The 16,615-nt window shown below is 38.6% G+C and overlaps 1 long non-coding RNA gene across 1 annotated transcript in view; it reads left to right on the forward strand.

The window, feature by feature from the left end:
- The window catches only part of LOC147917157 (uncharacterized), a 32,900-nt gene that overhangs the window by 554 nt on the left and 15,731 nt on the right, over nt 1–16,615 (forward strand). The gene's annotated exons all lie outside the window — the stretch shown is intronic.

The raw sequence follows: 16,615 nt of genomic DNA on the forward strand, positions 1-16,615 counted from the left end.
GTGAAATATAAAATATTCCATGTGGTTATAAGTTCATGAAGGAAAATAAAGCAGGGAAAAGGTGCCAGACAGTGCAGGGAGGAGATAATTTAAATATCGTGGTCAGGGTAGCTTTTCCACGAAAGGTGTGGTGGGGAAAGAGGGAGAGAGCCATGCATATGTCTCAGAGGTGTCCCAGGATGAGGGGTCACGAAGGGCAAGAACCTTGGCCACCTCTAGAGCCATTTCGGTCAAGTGGAATGGAGAGAAGCCCTTGGGGAGTGAGAGGAAGAGGAGAAGTTAGCCGAGGAAGTGAAGACAGTGTGTGCAGAGTTCTTTGCACAAGTGTCACTTTGAGGGGAAGAGAAGAAGTGCGGCAGTTGCTGGGGGAAAGCATGGCATGGTAGGGCCTCTCAAAACGAGTATAAATAATTTGATGGAGGTGAAATAGTTTCATATGAGAGTAAAAATGAATATTATATAATAATATTTTCATATAAGATTCCTAAAATACTTCTTTATTGTTAACCTGTTCCAAGGTGACTCAGGTAAATGTCCCCCAAACCTTCTTTTGTAATCATTACCATGCAGGATATTTGCATTTGCAAAGTCATAGTAGCCAGACCCTATTAATAGATACTGAAGTAAATTTTGACAACTTACCAGAAGCAGATCCCCAGATTCACTTGGTGAAAAGTGAAGGTAAATTTAGAGTGAAGTCCTTAAAAAAATCCCCTCTTTCCACAGTTTGTTATTGATATATTTTGTCACATTTGCCCTTTTCCCTGATGGGAGAAAGTGATGGCATTTTCTTGAAGGTTAGGTGTTGACATTTAGTGCAATTCAGCGTGCAGTTACTGAGCACCTGTTATGTGCTTGTCCTCTAAGCACAGTGAAGAATTTCAGATGAAGACCTGACCTTCAGGAAATTATAATATAGTTCGGTGGCCAAAGTGGTCGGTAGTGTCTCTTATCAGAAGTGCAGCATTTTTGTTGAAGTTAGTGAATGAGCCCTTAAAATTCAAGTATATATTTGCATTGTATGCTGTGGTATGTAGTAGGTGGCCAGTAAACATCTGATAAATTCTGTGCATAAAACTTTTTTGTGCTTAAAGTTGAGTAACTGAAGAAGATTCAAAGAGGACGTAAAATGTAAGAATTTGCCAACAGAGCTTTTCAGAAAAAAATTAATTTAATTCCCTTCTTTAACATGAAAAAATAATATCTCTCTGTAGAAAACCCTTAGTTTTGACATAATGGGGAGACTTGAAATTCGTATATGTTTTGACAGATGCCCAAGGTATCAATTTTGGAGATATCAACAAGTTTGTTTACAAAATTACCTCATTTGGAAGTTAGAGATAGAACAGGCAATAGTTGGTCTATCCAGATTATGTGCTACTCTCACTGGAAGCAGTAGGTGGAATGAAGTGACTCTTAGAATAGCCTTCCAAGCTAATGCAACCAACGTTGACAATAGCACATTTTTCAATATGTCAGAAATACAGCATTTACTTAGCAAAAAACATCAGCTTCAAAAGAATTACGGTACTTTGAGTACATTGTGGGAAAACTGTTAGACTGTTTTTCACTTCTGATGTTGAATTTTTGCTAAATTGTTGAAATTGGAAGATGACAATTTGGAAATAATCTCAATTCACAACTCCCCCTTGCTCACTTCCTTTCTCCCAGCAAATGTTACATCACTGTTTCTAGATGTGGAAGCTTGACTTTTTTGCAGGATTTTAAATTGCTAAAAAATGAGAATGTATAATTCTATCCCAAATTATACAGTTAAAAGAATAAGTAATATGAATCTCTACATAAAAGTATTTTGATATCTATGAGATGTTTGGATCGGTGCACATGCCTAACACTTTATATTGAAAATGACTTCATGCATATTTATTTAAACTGAATTGTCCCTTAAACAACCACATTCAGAGAGCAGACACTCTTGGGCACAAGTCATGGATCTAAAAATGTTCTTTCAGATTTGAAAAACTTAAATATATAAATAGGTACAAATATGTGTTTTAAAAATGTTTCTTTTCTTTAATTTTTGGCAATGCTCTGTAAAGCTTGATATGAACCTACTCTGGCTTTGACGTGTGATTTTTACATCACTGCAAGAGTTTGCTAATTTTTTTTGTGTGTGTGTGAGGAAGACCAGCCCTGAGCTAACATCCGATGCCAATCCTCCTCTTTTTTGCTGAGGAAGACTGGCCCTGGGCTAAGATTGGTGCCCATCTTCCTCTACGTTATATAGGACGGCGCCACAGCATGGCTTAACAAGCGGTGTGTCGGTGCGTGCTCGGGATCCGAACCAGCGAACCCCGGGCCGCTGCAGCGGAGCACACGCACTTAACCACTGCGCCACCGGGCCAGCCCCTTTTAATTTCTGCTTTTTAAAAGTATATAAAAGAATATGCTGAGTTTCTTCCTTGGGATTTCCCATCTCTGTGGTCGTACAATCATATTTGCCTAATTTTATATCATAGCTTTATCCTCCAGAATTCTTCATTTTTATCCAAATTTAAGTCTAGGATAGTATAACTCAACATGGTTATACTTGATCATACTCTTGGTGTTTGTGGTTCAGATTCTCAGCATGTTCCTGCTCTTGCTTTAGCTCAAGTTTTGCCATCTAGTCTACTGAGAATCACATTTAATAGGAAAACATTTTTTGAGAATAATTCTGTTAGGCAAAGCCCTAACCAGTATGGGAGAGAAAGGGAGACAGGGAGACTGGGAGAGAGACTCCCATTCTAAAGTTTCTTATACAGTGTGATAAATGTTATGACCAAAGGATAGTGAAGGTATTGTGGGAGCTCTGAAGAGGAGCAGTTGACACAGACTGGAGGATCTCTGGAAATATTTCCGTTGTGATGATGCTTAACCCAAGTCTCTAAAAACAAGTTATTGGAAAATAGAGAAGAGTCACAGAAGGCGTTCCAGGAAGAGCAAAAAGCATGTTCAGAGGCGTGGCTATGACAGAGCACATGTCTTCATGAACGTGCAAGAAATTTATTGTAGCAAGAACAAGGTAAGGAGGGGAAGGAATTGAGAAACTGAGATTTAAGAGATAAATGAGTCTGATCTTACAGAACTCTGGATGTGTATATTCTGTATGTGGTTGAGTACGACTGAAGATTTTAAGCAAGAGATTGATATGACAGGTTAGGTTTTTCTTTAGCCACGAATACTACAGTGGCAACACGTAGGATAAAGTGACGAGAAATTTGTCTGGAGATAGTGAAACTAGTTAGGAAGCTGTTGTAATAATTTTGATTATATATGTTGAGGATCTGCTCTAAATCCTGATAGTTCAGAAGGAGAATATTTAGGAAGTAACAGTAAACAAAAATTGATGATAAATTAGAAGTAGGTAGATATAAAGATTCTGGAGTGATTCCCAAATTGCTGGCTTGAGGAACAGTGTAGAGATTGGCTCCCTTCATCCGGTTAGAGGCTGGATTAGGAGCAGCAAGTTTAAGCTCCAGCTGGCTGAGTGATCTGTGATATTTTCCTTCAGCGGTCTTAGTTCCCTTTCCTTCTACTTCTCTATTCGATGGAAAGTTCCCAGCTCCAGTGTATCCCTGTATTTGTATTTAAAAGTATACATGATTTAACATTGTTCTAGAAGTTCTGGTTAAAGAAATAAAATGTGAAATTGAACCTTTTTTTAATTTAAAAGGAAAAGACATAAATCTAGGAAAGCTAGGAAAATTAAGTCAAGAACACAGAATTAATGAGATAGCAAGAAACTAACTAGACATAAGGGAAATACACAAAATTCATTAGAAGAAAGAAGCAGAAGATAGGAGGGCAAAATAGCAAACTCTTTAAAATGTAAAATAAAGAGGGTTATCTTAAAAAGAAATGTGAAGCAGCTGTGAGGAAAACAACAACTTCATTGAGAGAGATCAAAGAAGACAGAGATAACTGCATCAGGCTGGTACTTTTTTTTGTCTGTTCTAATTGACTTGTGATTCTGCTGTACCAGTTAACTATTTTTAACCATGGTCCAGACTGTTAATTCTTTACAAATGAGTGTAATGAAATTCTAATCAGAACCTCAAAATTATTTTTCAGAAATCTGACCATAAGTTTGGAAACAAATACAGGTGGAAATAACTAAAACTTTTAAGATGGATGAAGTATGGACCTTCATACTAGCCATGAATGTAGAAATACTAAGACACATAATCACTAAAACAGCGTTGTAGGCACACAGGAAAACAGATGCAGTCAATGAAACTAAGTAGAAATTCTAGGATATATTGGAATATAAGGTTTGATAAAGCAAACATCTTCTAAGAAAGTGGAGAATAGAGTATTTTCAAATGGTACCGGGAAAGTTGGCAGCTGTATGGGAAAAGAATTCAATCTATATGTCACCTCCACATTGCACCAAAATATATCTCAAATGGATTAAAGATTTAAATGCATAAAATGGAGACAAAACTATATTGTAGGAGGTACACATGAAAATTCTATTTAATTTCTGAATAGAAATGGCTTTCTAAATATGAATACAATTTAGAATATCACAATGAAATAATACATAACTACAAAATTTTTCTCAGAAGACAAAAAACAAAGTGAGGGAAAATAAAACGGAGATTCAATATTATTAATATAAAAATAATTTATACGAATTGATAAAAATAATACGCTTCAAAGTTAGACTGTGTGAGTTGACACCAAACTCTACCAGCTCTTTAGATTTGGGATGGAGGGAGGGCAAAAGCCTCCCCAAGGTTAGTGGTCCTCACCTGTTTTTCACAAAGCCTCACTTGCAGCTGAGGTCTAAGGGACAACTCTGTGTCATGTTAGCAAGAACAAGGTGAGGAGGAGGAGGAATTGAGGAACTGCTCCCTGTGTAGAAGCAGCACACTGACGTCCCAAAGCAAGAGGGGATGAAGAGTGAGAGCAGAGTTCTAACGTCTCTCTTCCTGTTTTTATTCTCACCCGCCAACCTGGCTGCTCCACTCCCTAACACACAGAAGGGTTCAAGGCGGGACTGTCCTATTCCATTCTTGGAGAAACCTTTCTCAAAGTTCTCCTTCCATCTTTCCCTCTATAATTCCTCTGGGGTTGACCCTGGGGGATGGAACCAGAGGCAGAGTGAAGTCTTGGTCTTGTCTTCTCTGTTTGCACTCATTCTCTTGGTGCCTCTATCTAGAAATGTGGCTTTAATTGCCATATGTATATACTAGTGACTCCTGTATCCAAGTGAGTATTTGAAGCTCTGCTTGGACTTCTCATAAGCATTGCAAACTTCACGTGTCCAAAACTGCTTGACTCTGTGTGTATACATGTGCGAGAAGATATACAAATTATGTGTTTTTTTTGTGAATATATTTCTGACATGAACTCATAAGCTAATTGTGTACCACAATTTAACTTTCTTCTAAAAGTGAAGTAGGCCGGCCCCGTGGCTTGGTGGTTAAGTGAGCGCGCTCCACTGCTGGCGACCCGGGTTCAGATCCCGGGCTCGCACCGACGCACTGCTTCTCCGGCCATGCTGAGGCCGCGTCCCACATACAGCAACTAGAAGGATGTGCAGCTATGACACACAACTATCTACTGGGGCTTTGGGGGGAAAAAATAAATAAATAAAATCTTTAAAAAAAATAAATAAATAAAATAAAAAAAATAAAAGTGAAGTAAATAATCCATTTACTTGGTTATTTAATATTGTTCATCTGAAATTTGGCTATATAACATAACATTATAAATATAAATATTTATAAGATGCTAAATATAAATGCCTATATTCATCTTCATAAACATATGTTATCTTTAACTCAAACTGATAGAAGGGAAAATGTAGATACAGTGTGCTTAAATTTGTTTTACTCTGGTATTTATTTGATGAGCATTACTTATTCAAAGATATTCATAGAGCTGTACACCATGAAATGTTTCTACTGTGATATTAATTCAGCGAACACTCCTAATTCAAGGGATTTTATAGGACACTATACCATAAAAGATCAGTTTTAAGATTTTTTTTTTTTTCCCCCCAAAGCCCCAGTAGATAGTTGTCTGTCATAGCTGCACATCCTTCTAGTTGCTGTACGTGGGACGCGGCCTCAGCATGGCCGGAGGAGCGGTGCGTTGGTTCACACCCGGGATCCGAACCCGGGCCGCCGGCAGCCAAGCGCACGCACTTAACCGTTAAGCCACGGGGCCGGCCAAAAGATCAGTTTTAAAATACATTCTATTTTTAAAGTTAGATTTATAGAACTTTTGAGGAACAAAATTGTATCTGAGCTGAAAAATGACATAGGAGAGGAGAACCCATTCCCAGTTGTCATGTTAATAGTTGTCAGCTTTAAAATTGTCTAAGAAGATAAAATGGCATGAACAAAAGGAAATATCCAAAAAGGAAGGCAATCATTTTCTGACTCTAACCTTTAAATATTCTTTCCTTTTAGAGATCTATTTTTAGGGGAAACTCCAGAGACAAATGCATGTTGAGAAGGAGGAGTTTTCTGGTATGTCTCCCCAGAGTTGTTTTTCTCACAAGGGCTCCTTTCCTTTTGTGGGGGCCCAGCTTTGCCATGGAGACTTCTGCTGGACACTTCCCAGAGCTGCTGGAGAGCGCACACTCACCCTGTCGGAAGGTGTCCTCCATGAAGAGTATAAGGGGGGGTGAGAAGTAGGCCGTGCACCCCTTAATTGCCCAGTCCTTTTATTCTCCTCTGCTTTGTGATGCACAGATTTACCGTTTCTTCTGTTAATCTGGCTAAAATCTATTATATGATATTCCTTCACTACAGTGAAAGAGCTGGCCCTGTGTTCACTGATGTTTCCCCAGCAAGAGTGCTTGGTGTGTAGAAGACTCTTGGCAATTATTTGTTGAATGGCTTCTTAGCTTAGGAAAAAAGACCTCTCTAGAAGCATTATTTATCCTTATGTGGTAGTTTTTATGTTATCTTTATGAATGTTTGACTTTAAGTATTCTAGTACATACATATTCTGTATCTGGACTACGGTTTTCTTCTGTTGTTACTAGACTTGCACCTTTGGTGTCTTTAAATAAACTGTGAGCATGTTGATAAGTGTGCTGTTACTGTCTGCCCCTTCCCTTTGCCCCAGTCCACATTCACCTGCCCTGCTCTGCCTTGTTCTCTGCAGACTCCCTTGCCCTCTGACTTCCTTTTGAGTTTAGCCGTAGAAGGAACTGATTTTGTCCCCTGTAACAGTCCCAGCACCAGCTCTCATTGTCTGCAGCTGTCCCCATTTTTCACAGGGTGGAAATCAATTCCCATGGGGACTGTGGTCCTTAATATGGAAACCTGTTACCTTTGGCGCCACAGCATTCCATTCTGGTTCCTGTCCCACAACTCTTAAACGGTTCCTTTATTACATTTTCTTTTTTTTTTTTTTTTTAAAGATTTTATTTATTCATTTTTTTTCCCCCCAAAGCCCCAGTAGATAGTTGTATGTCATAGGTTCACATCCTTCTAGTTGCTGTACGTGGGTCTCGGCCTCACGTTGGACGGAGAAGTGGTGCCTTGGGGCGTGCCCGGGATCCGAACCCGGGCCGCCAGCATCAGAGCGCACGCACTTAACCGCTAAGCCACGGAGCCAGCCCCTTTATTACATTTTCTATAGAATTCTCCCTGAGTATGCTTGCATTTTTTTGCTGGGAAATTAATAAAATGTGGTTTTATGTTTTGTTTCATTTAATAATAATAAACTATTTAATAAACTGGTACTTTCCTGATGTCCTAAGCAGAGGTAACTTGAGATCTTGGAGTTTGGCGGTTTTATAGGTATTGATGCACAATTAATATTAAAATTAAAGACATAGTAAAGAAAAAAAGAGATAGTTATAGTCATGGCTCTAAAGGAATCCCAGTATATTTGTTAATTTTTTCAAATAGAGTCATAATCATATCAGAAAGTCTTCAGTGTAGTAGAGGACACTGTACTTGAAGTAATCTAAAACTAGGCTCTGCTTGAAAAATGAATTGAGAGGAAGAAAAATCACTGAACCTAATAGAGGTAGGTAATGTAGAAAATCACATTTCTTTTATCAGGCATTCTTTGAGCGGTCCCAGGCTTGACATGATATAAGTAAAAGGAAAACAAAAGTAATAATATATAAAATAAAAAAATAACATTGAACATATACTAAAGTAATCACATTGAATAGTAAAGGTATGTATGAGTGAGTTCAAGCTTTTTGAGAGCTGATTATAAGCCTAGTCTTAAACTATCATATACCAGATGAGTAAAATAAATGTTTAATACACACTGGATGACGTCACTATAAATTGTAATGCCCTCTTCTCTTAGAATGACTGGAGTAAACACTGTGATGGTTTTCCAGTTAATAAAATAGCAGTATTTACAATATTTATCATTTCACAGCAATCCACCATAATAAAAGTCTCTGCTTCCATTGTATTTTATCCTGTATAGGTACTATTTTCTGGAACTAAATAAAATGAGTATGCTTAGAATAGTATGCACTTAGAATACAATAGTAAGTAGCCCTCAATAAATATTGTACATTATTATTATTGATATTAACCTGGCAAAAGGTATGAGTAGTTCAGTTGTTAAAATCTCTACTTAAATGTTGTAGGTAGAGAAGTGAGAAAATCAGAATTTGTGAAAATTTATTAGCTGCTATAAATCATATTTAACAAGTTTTGCAGATTATGTATTTGTCTACGTACTTATTGATAACTATGGGAACCTAAATTTGAAATAGAGAGACGCTGCCAAAATAGAAGTAATATTGTGCTCTGTTTAAAGAAACTCTATTCCAAAAGTTTCTGTTTCATTTTAATTTGTTTCTGTGATTTTAAGAGGGGGGGAGGGAAAGGGAAGTGGAATGGAGTTGATATACACCTTCTCTTAGATTTATCAGCCATATCCTTTCTCGACACATATTTTCCCACAATAATCTTTAAAATTTCACACATTTCCTTAGAAATAATTTACGTATAGATGGTTTTTGGAGAAATAGATCAGTGGTGCTCTTGAGTAGGTATTTGAAGATACTTATGTCTAACTTTGAGTAAATCTGAAGCTGTTCAAGTTCTATTCCTAGAAATGTAGAAATAAGAGCTCTGTTTAGTGATGAAGGTAGAGATGTTTAAAATTCAATTGTTAATTCAGAAGTACTCATATATTGTTGTGCTTAATATGAAAACAGTTATGGGAGAGTTAGGACTTATACTTGAACCACCCCTTGAGTGAGTATACACTGGTCATTTATATTTAACATTTCCTATGTGCTTTAACTGCAGTGGTTCTAAAAATTATGAAATGAGAAAAAATGAAGTCTAGGTCCAACATAACTGTTTATTTTATTTAGTCAGGTCATTCAAAAAGACATGAAATTATTGGACTCAAGTGGATAAAGGAAATGGCTGGCTTATTTACATTTTTTGTTTTCAAATGTTTGTTTTTTAGATCATTCTCTTGAGGTCAGTATTGCTTCAAGAGGCTTCAAGGAGTCATTGTAAGCAATAATATAGTTATGGAAATGGAAATATATTGGGAATGTAATTATGGGAAAATGATGAAAGTATTCCTTTACTGTGCAAGGATAAGCAATTTAGAATATTTATAGTTTGAATGTATATTTGCACATATATAGTAATAGTTGATGTTTAATTCTTCAAAAATTAAGGAGGATGATCTGTTTTAGAGAATTTAAAATGACTTCGTATCCTTTCCTTTGAAAGAGTAAGTTTATTTTGTTCGTATCTTATGCTTCCAAGCACAAGAAATATACATATTATCTTCTTCATGTTATTGACAGGCAAGCCAAAATGTCTTAAAATTATTTTTGTTTTCTTGAAGTCAGGTTGTTGAAGTGTCATTTATAGTAAAATTCACCCTTCTTAGGTGAGCCATTTTATGTATTTTGATGAACATATACACTCTTGTAGCCACAAGAAGGATATTGAATGCTTCCCTCACCCCCAAAAGTTGCCTTGTGTCCCTTTGTAGTTCCTTCCCCCTCCTCACTCCCAGCCCTTGGCAGCCATGGTTGTGATTCCTCTGTATAGTCTTTCTTTTTCTCAGAATGTCATGTAGAAAAATCATACACTATGCAGTCATGTAGTTTGTGGTGGGGGATTCTTTCTGTTACGGCATTTTTGAGATTCCTCTATGTTGTTGCATGTAGCAGTTCGTTCCTTTTTATTGGTGAAGAATGCATAATTGTATGACTCTATCAAATTTATTCACCATTTGTCAGTTTTTGGTGATTATGAGTGAAGTGTCATAAACATTTGTGTACAAGTCTTTGTGTGAACGTTTGTTTCACTTAGGTGAGTAACTAGGAGTGCAATTGCTGAGTTAAGTGGTAAGTGCATCTTTAATTTTCTGAGAAGTTGCTGGACTGTTTTCCAGCGTGGCTGTAGTGCATTGCATTCCACCAGCAATGTGTAAAAATTCCAATTACTCTTCATCCTGGCCCGACTTGCAACTTGCAGTTTTTTAAATAATAACCATTTTAATATAGGTGTATCAGTTCTCAGTGTGATATTGTAATTAGTCATTTTCCTAAGTGGATAGTGGTACCTCATTTTAATTTGCATTTCCCTAAGGATCAGCGATGTTGAGCATCTTCTTGTATTCTTGTTTTCTGTATCTCCTCAGTGAAGTGTTCAATAACTTTTTGCCTATTTTTATTGTCATCTGTTTTCTTATTACTGAGTTGTGAAAATTTTAATACCAGGATGACATTCTTATTTGAACATACTTTCTCATGTTGCAGTCTTGAAGTTTATAGTTGCAAAGCCGCTTCAGAGCATTTTGTTGGGAGTCAAGGGGCCCATGTTTAAACATCAGTTTTGTCAATGATTTGACAGTGGGCTTGAGCAAGGCACTTCCATAGATAGGCCTAAATTTCCTCATCCTTATATGAAAGTGTTGGAGTAGATGATAATCAAGATCCTGTTCTGCTCTAATGGACTATAATATATTTAAAACTGCTAATGGTACATATTTATTTTTAAAGTGAGTTTCCTTTGGTGGGCCTCTGTGTTTTGACTGCCCAACATGTGTTCACCTTGTCACTGGCTTAGTTGGAAGAGGAGAGGAGACCTAGGGGAGTTCCTTAAGTAGATTTTTATAAGTTTTTGTTATGGACTGAATTTTTTGCCCTCCCCCTCCCCCCTCCCCAATTCATGCGTTGAAATGCTAACCCCCAATGTGATGGTATTAGGAGGTGAGGCCTTTGGGAGATGATGAAGTCATGAGAGTGGAAACTTCATGAATGGGATTAGTGCTTTTTTAAAAGGGACCCCAGGGAGCTCTCCTATACTTTCTACCATGTAAGGACACGGGAAGATGGCCATTTGTGAACTAGGAAGGGGGCCCTCACCAGACACCGAATCTGCCGGTGCCTTGATCTTGGAGTTTCCAGCCTCCAGAACCGGGAGGAATGAATATCGTTTAAGCCACCCAGTCTCTGGTATCTTGGTTATAGCTGCCTGAACGGATTAAGCCAGTCTTCTTATTTTCAACTGAATCACCCATCGCTGCTTTTTCTCTTGGCAGTTCAGTTTTTTTTTTTTTTCCCTTTTTCTCCCCAAAGCCCCAGTAGATAGTTGTATGTCATAGCTGCACATCCTTCTAGTTGCTGTATGTGGGACGCCGCCTCAGCATGGCCGGAGAAGCGGTGTGTCGATGCGCGCCCAGGATCCAAACCCGGGCTGCCAGCAGCGGAGCGCGCGCTCTTAACCGCTAAGCCACGGTTAGTTCAATTAAGGGAGATTTGCTGAGATTCTGACTGGCATCTCTCCCCCGCACCCCTTAGGTGCTCATGTTCAGTGCTCTGTGAAGTCAGATGTCTCCACAGTGGTGGGCATCTCTCCTCTGCTGTTTTCTCTTCCTGGTTTCATTGTCCTTGCTGGTTATGTTTTTTGAAATGTCTTTACTGTCCTTTTAATACGGTTTCAGGAAGTCATGGAGATAAACACATGTATTGGGTTTGCCAGGTTTAACCAGAGACGTCACCTCTGTGACATCTGATTAAAGGAATGAACTGGAAAATGTTGGGGGACATTATTTTGGCAGCCATGTGTGAATTATGTAGGAGAATAGGTCAGGAACCAGAGACAGGGAATCAAAGAAGGCTGTTTCCCTAAGTATAAGGTAAGAGGATGAAATAGGGGTTTCCTGATAAGAACAGCTTGAATCAGAAATTTATATTTGGAGGAAGAATAAAGTAGGGTTTAATAACTTTTAAGGTGCTGCATAACCATGGTCAAAGGGGAGAGAAAGTGAAGTAAACTCTGTAATTTGGAGCTGGTGGAGTCCTGTTGATGGGAGTCAGGTAGACTGTGTTAGTATTAAAATGAAGCCAGACTTAGAGGAATTGTTGAGAAGTTGAACTCTGAAAGGAAAAAGCACTAGGGCAAGAATTAAAGGCATAGGAAGGAATTCAGAACAAGATTTTTCTTTTCAGGCAAGTGAGACCTGACCTGAGCCTAAAACCAGTGAAGAGAGAAAAGATTTGGGTATGTGGGAGGAAGTGGGTATTTGGTGGGAGGACTCCTGGTTAGGCAACCCAGAGCTCTTCCCAAAGCGTGTACTTTGATGCCGGTGAAGGCTGGTTTGCCTACAGGATACTTTCTGAATTTGATGGTTGCATGCCGATCATAGTAGCCTTGAAACAAAGCTGTAGTAAACCCTTGGGATCATCTCTCTTCTTCCTGGCTGGTCCCCTTTGGGTTTGCCAACAGTGAGTCCCTGCTGTTAAAATGATCAGAGCCACCTAATTAGGTGCTTACAACTAGTTATACATTATCTAAGCGATGTTTCTTGCACGTGAGCTCTGCTCCTCTATACAGATTTTTGCGGGGCTCCGGGAACACCACCCTCCCCGCTCCCCGCAGAGGCGAACGTGCGCGTGGGCGGCCGAGCTGCAGCTCAGGGTTGGGCAGAGCAGAGGACGCAGTTCGCCTGGGCGGGCGAGTGCTGCGCGCTCTCCCCTCGTCCTCGCCGCCTCCCCCGCGCTCTGCCGCCTGCGCCGCGCTCTCGCGCTCCCGGCTGTCCGGCTGCCGAGGTGGACACCGCACATGTCCTGCTCTCCCTCGGCTCGGGGGCCGGGCTGGTGGCGGCGGGGCCGGGGGCGGGAGGCGCGTTCCCGGCTGGTGCAGGAGCCCCGCGCCCTCAGCCTGTCCCTGCGGGGAGTTGGGGCTCGGGCTGGGGGCGGGGCTGGGGGGCGGGTCAGCCGGATGGGGGGGTCGGGGAGGGCGTGTGGTTTCTGCCCGCCCTTGGCTAAATCTAGTGCGCCCCCCGCCCCGCAGCCCGGGCGCCCCCCTCCGCCGGTGCTGGTCCATCGGCTGTTTGCCGATTCTTGGAACTTACTGTAGAACCTAAGTACAGTGGTTCAATATATAACTAAGTTTTCTTTCAACTAAAAAGGGGGCGTCATGTGAATTTCATATTTCCACCTTCTATACGCAAGAATAAGTACTAGCCACAGACTAGCCTGGTAGCCTAAATAGAAGTTTAGGATTAAAAAAAAAAAATACTGGAGGGGCCGGCCCCGTGGCTTAGCAGTTGGGTGCGCGCGCTCCGCTACTGATGGCCCCGGTTCGGATGCCCGGGCGCCACGATGCGTCTCCTCTCCCGCCATGCTGCAGCCGCGTCCCACATACAGCAACTAGAAGGATGTGCAGCTATGACACAACTATCTACTGGGGCTTTGGGGAGAAAAAGGGAAAAAAAGGAGAAGGATTGGCAATAGATGTTAGCTCAGGGCCAGTCTTCCTCAGCAAAAAGAGGAGGATTGGCATGGATGTTAGCTCAGGGCTGATCTTCCTCACCAAAAAAAAAAAAAAAAAATTGGAGTGTCTGAACCACATTACTTATGTTTAGTGATTTTTCAAGAGGAGGACTATATTAGATTTTAAGTAGTTATAAAATTGAATATATATCATTTCTTACTAAATTGGTCTAATTCCATTTTAAACTTTTGGATCTTGCATATTCCTAGTATGTAAGTCTCTATAAATGAATTTTTGAAAAGTAATTTTTCAGTGCTTTTGAACATATTTAGTTGCTATTTTTCTCATCAAATAGTGGTCAGTGTAATTTTTCTTCTTTTCTTTTATTTTATTTATTTTTTGTGAGGAAGATTGGCCCTGAGCTAACATCTGTTGCCAATCCTCCTCTTTTTGCTGAGGAAGACTGGCCCTGGGCTAACATCGGTGCCCATCTTCCTCTACTTTATATGGGAAGCCGCCACAGCATGGCTTGACAAGTGATGCGTGGGTGTGCTCCCGGGATCCGAACCAGCAAACCCGGGGGCCGATGCAGCGGAGTGCATGCACTTAACTCCTTGCGCCACCTGGCCAACCTCTCTTCTTTTATTTTAATATATTGTGAAGTAAAATATTTTTCACAGATTCAGGAGCCTCTGGTTAATATGCTGCTGAATCCATTATGAGTTTTTACTGTGTAATCCAAAAACATGATCTAATTGCAGTATACTTCTAGTCACTTTTTAAAACTACACTGCAGAAACATTTATAAAGCAAATAGTCTTTTCTCAGAAATTCGTATCCAGTGGTAAACCTTACCTGAAAGATGGTAAAGCAGACACCACAGCTATAGTACCTAGCTTTTATTCTGGTATCAGTGTAGTTTCTTGGTCTTTCTTCTAAGGGTGATATGGAAGGAGTGACCATTTAGCAGCGTCCATGCTAAATATGTTCTGAAGAAGTGTTCTGTTGTGCCAGTACAGGATGTAGAAAAAAGTCTTAAATTCTAATGTTTATAGGGCTGTAACATGGAGCCTCCATTTACTTTTAAACGAAGAAATAAACAAAATTTATCCTCATAACACAGTTATGTCAAACTTAAAAAGCAATAAATAACAATAAAAATGAATGGAAATTGTTTAGCACATGAAAAGCAGAATAAAACAAAGGAAATAGCTCCTTGTGCGTATGTCTACATGTCTTACATTTAATGAAAGTTGTTAAAAATTTATTAGAGCATACATAGTTTTTATGTGTTCAAAAATAGCTTTACACATGAAAGTGCTTCATCTTGAACATTCATTCTTCTATTACTTCCTCCTTTTCTAATTCATAATTAAGAAAGGAAGTCCTCCCAACCAAATGCCGTTAGTTAAATGAGCCAGAATCGACAAGATTGCATCTGTTCATTCAATCATAGACTCCTATGACAAGTGCCATAGGAGTATAGTACTATCCCTGCCTTTGAGAAGCCCGCAGGACAGTGGAAGGAATGGACAGATGATGTCTTGGAACATTTTCTTAACCTGTAGGAAAGACCACAACATAGTTTAATTTATCTCTGATGAAAGAAGTTTTACATGCTTATTACTGAAACATACTTGTTAAAAAGATCAGGTTAATCTTGTAAGTTAAATATGGTCACTAGAAGCAGTTATTGCTTGATGGCATGTTGGCAGTTAATGCGTATACCTTGTAATACGTAATGTTTTAATGTTTTTATAAATTGACAAATTTGTATTTTTATGGCACCTACTTGAATTTAACATTTCTTTGGTAGGTGATTTAGAGCAGGGTCTTGCAGTTGGTGCTTGTGATACCTGTCCTTTCAGTTTGTTCATAGAGAAATACACAGTGTGTGTTCTTTCTGTTGGAAGTACAGAAAGATCTAAAGTGTGTGTGTACTGTTAACGTATTTTAGAATTTTTTGTGAATTTAAATTTTATATTATGTTCCATTCATTCCTTTTTATCTCCTAAAATGGATATTCTCCTGGCCTTCTATCTTCTGCATCTGTATTACAATTATTATACTTTTTACTTTCAAAAAATATGGTTTTTTTCCTTCATTTTAAATTTGCTAAATAGATGCTTTAGAAAAAAAGGCTTAGGTCCCTTTAGAACCAGGGAACTCTTTACAACTCCTTGGTTTGAGGTGACACTTTCTTAGCTAGGTGTATAAATCAATAGCAGTTTATAGAAATTCTCTGCCTTACTGTTCACAGAGATATTATAAATTTTGAAAGAAGCCATTCATGATACAACATCTGACTTCTAAAATGACAGACTGATAGTAAATAAAATTAGTTATTGTAAATTACATGTTCTAACTTTCTTACAAGAGTATACTGTTAGCATCATTATTTTTATTCAATTCCAAATCCTCTAAAGAAATGAGTTTATAATTTAACAAAAATAATTCATTATAGTTATATCAGAAAAGTATTTTACCTACGTGTGTATTGACTTGTATATATATGTATATACACATTATACTGTTATACATCTGTGTAACAGTAAATGACACAAATTGAGCAGTTACATCAATTATCAAGAAAGAAATTTGGAGCTTGTATGTTATCAAATATTTTAAAGTGTTATAATTTTAAGATATGATTTTTACATTTTGTTAGATTTGAGAATACTAATCCAAAAATAGCAGATATCAGTAGGAAATCATTGATCAAATTGGGTTACCCATTTGGAAAGCACTAAACAGTTCATTTGAAAGTATTTAGCTGTATAATTGTTCTAGTTTTTGGGTTGAGAACATATTTTCAAGATTGATACTGTTAGTTTTTAGAGAAAGTAAATAGTGCTGCAGTATTTTTTTCATATATTAACTATTGGATACATTTTGGAGAGAATGACATTTTCCTA

The sequence above is a fragment of the Ceratotherium simum genome, chromosome 5 (assembly GCF_057802395.1).
Source record: "Ceratotherium simum simum isolate JZ-2026a chromosome 5, ASM5780239v1, whole genome shotgun sequence".
NCBI lineage: Eukaryota > Metazoa > Chordata > Mammalia > Perissodactyla > Rhinocerotidae > Ceratotherium > Ceratotherium simum.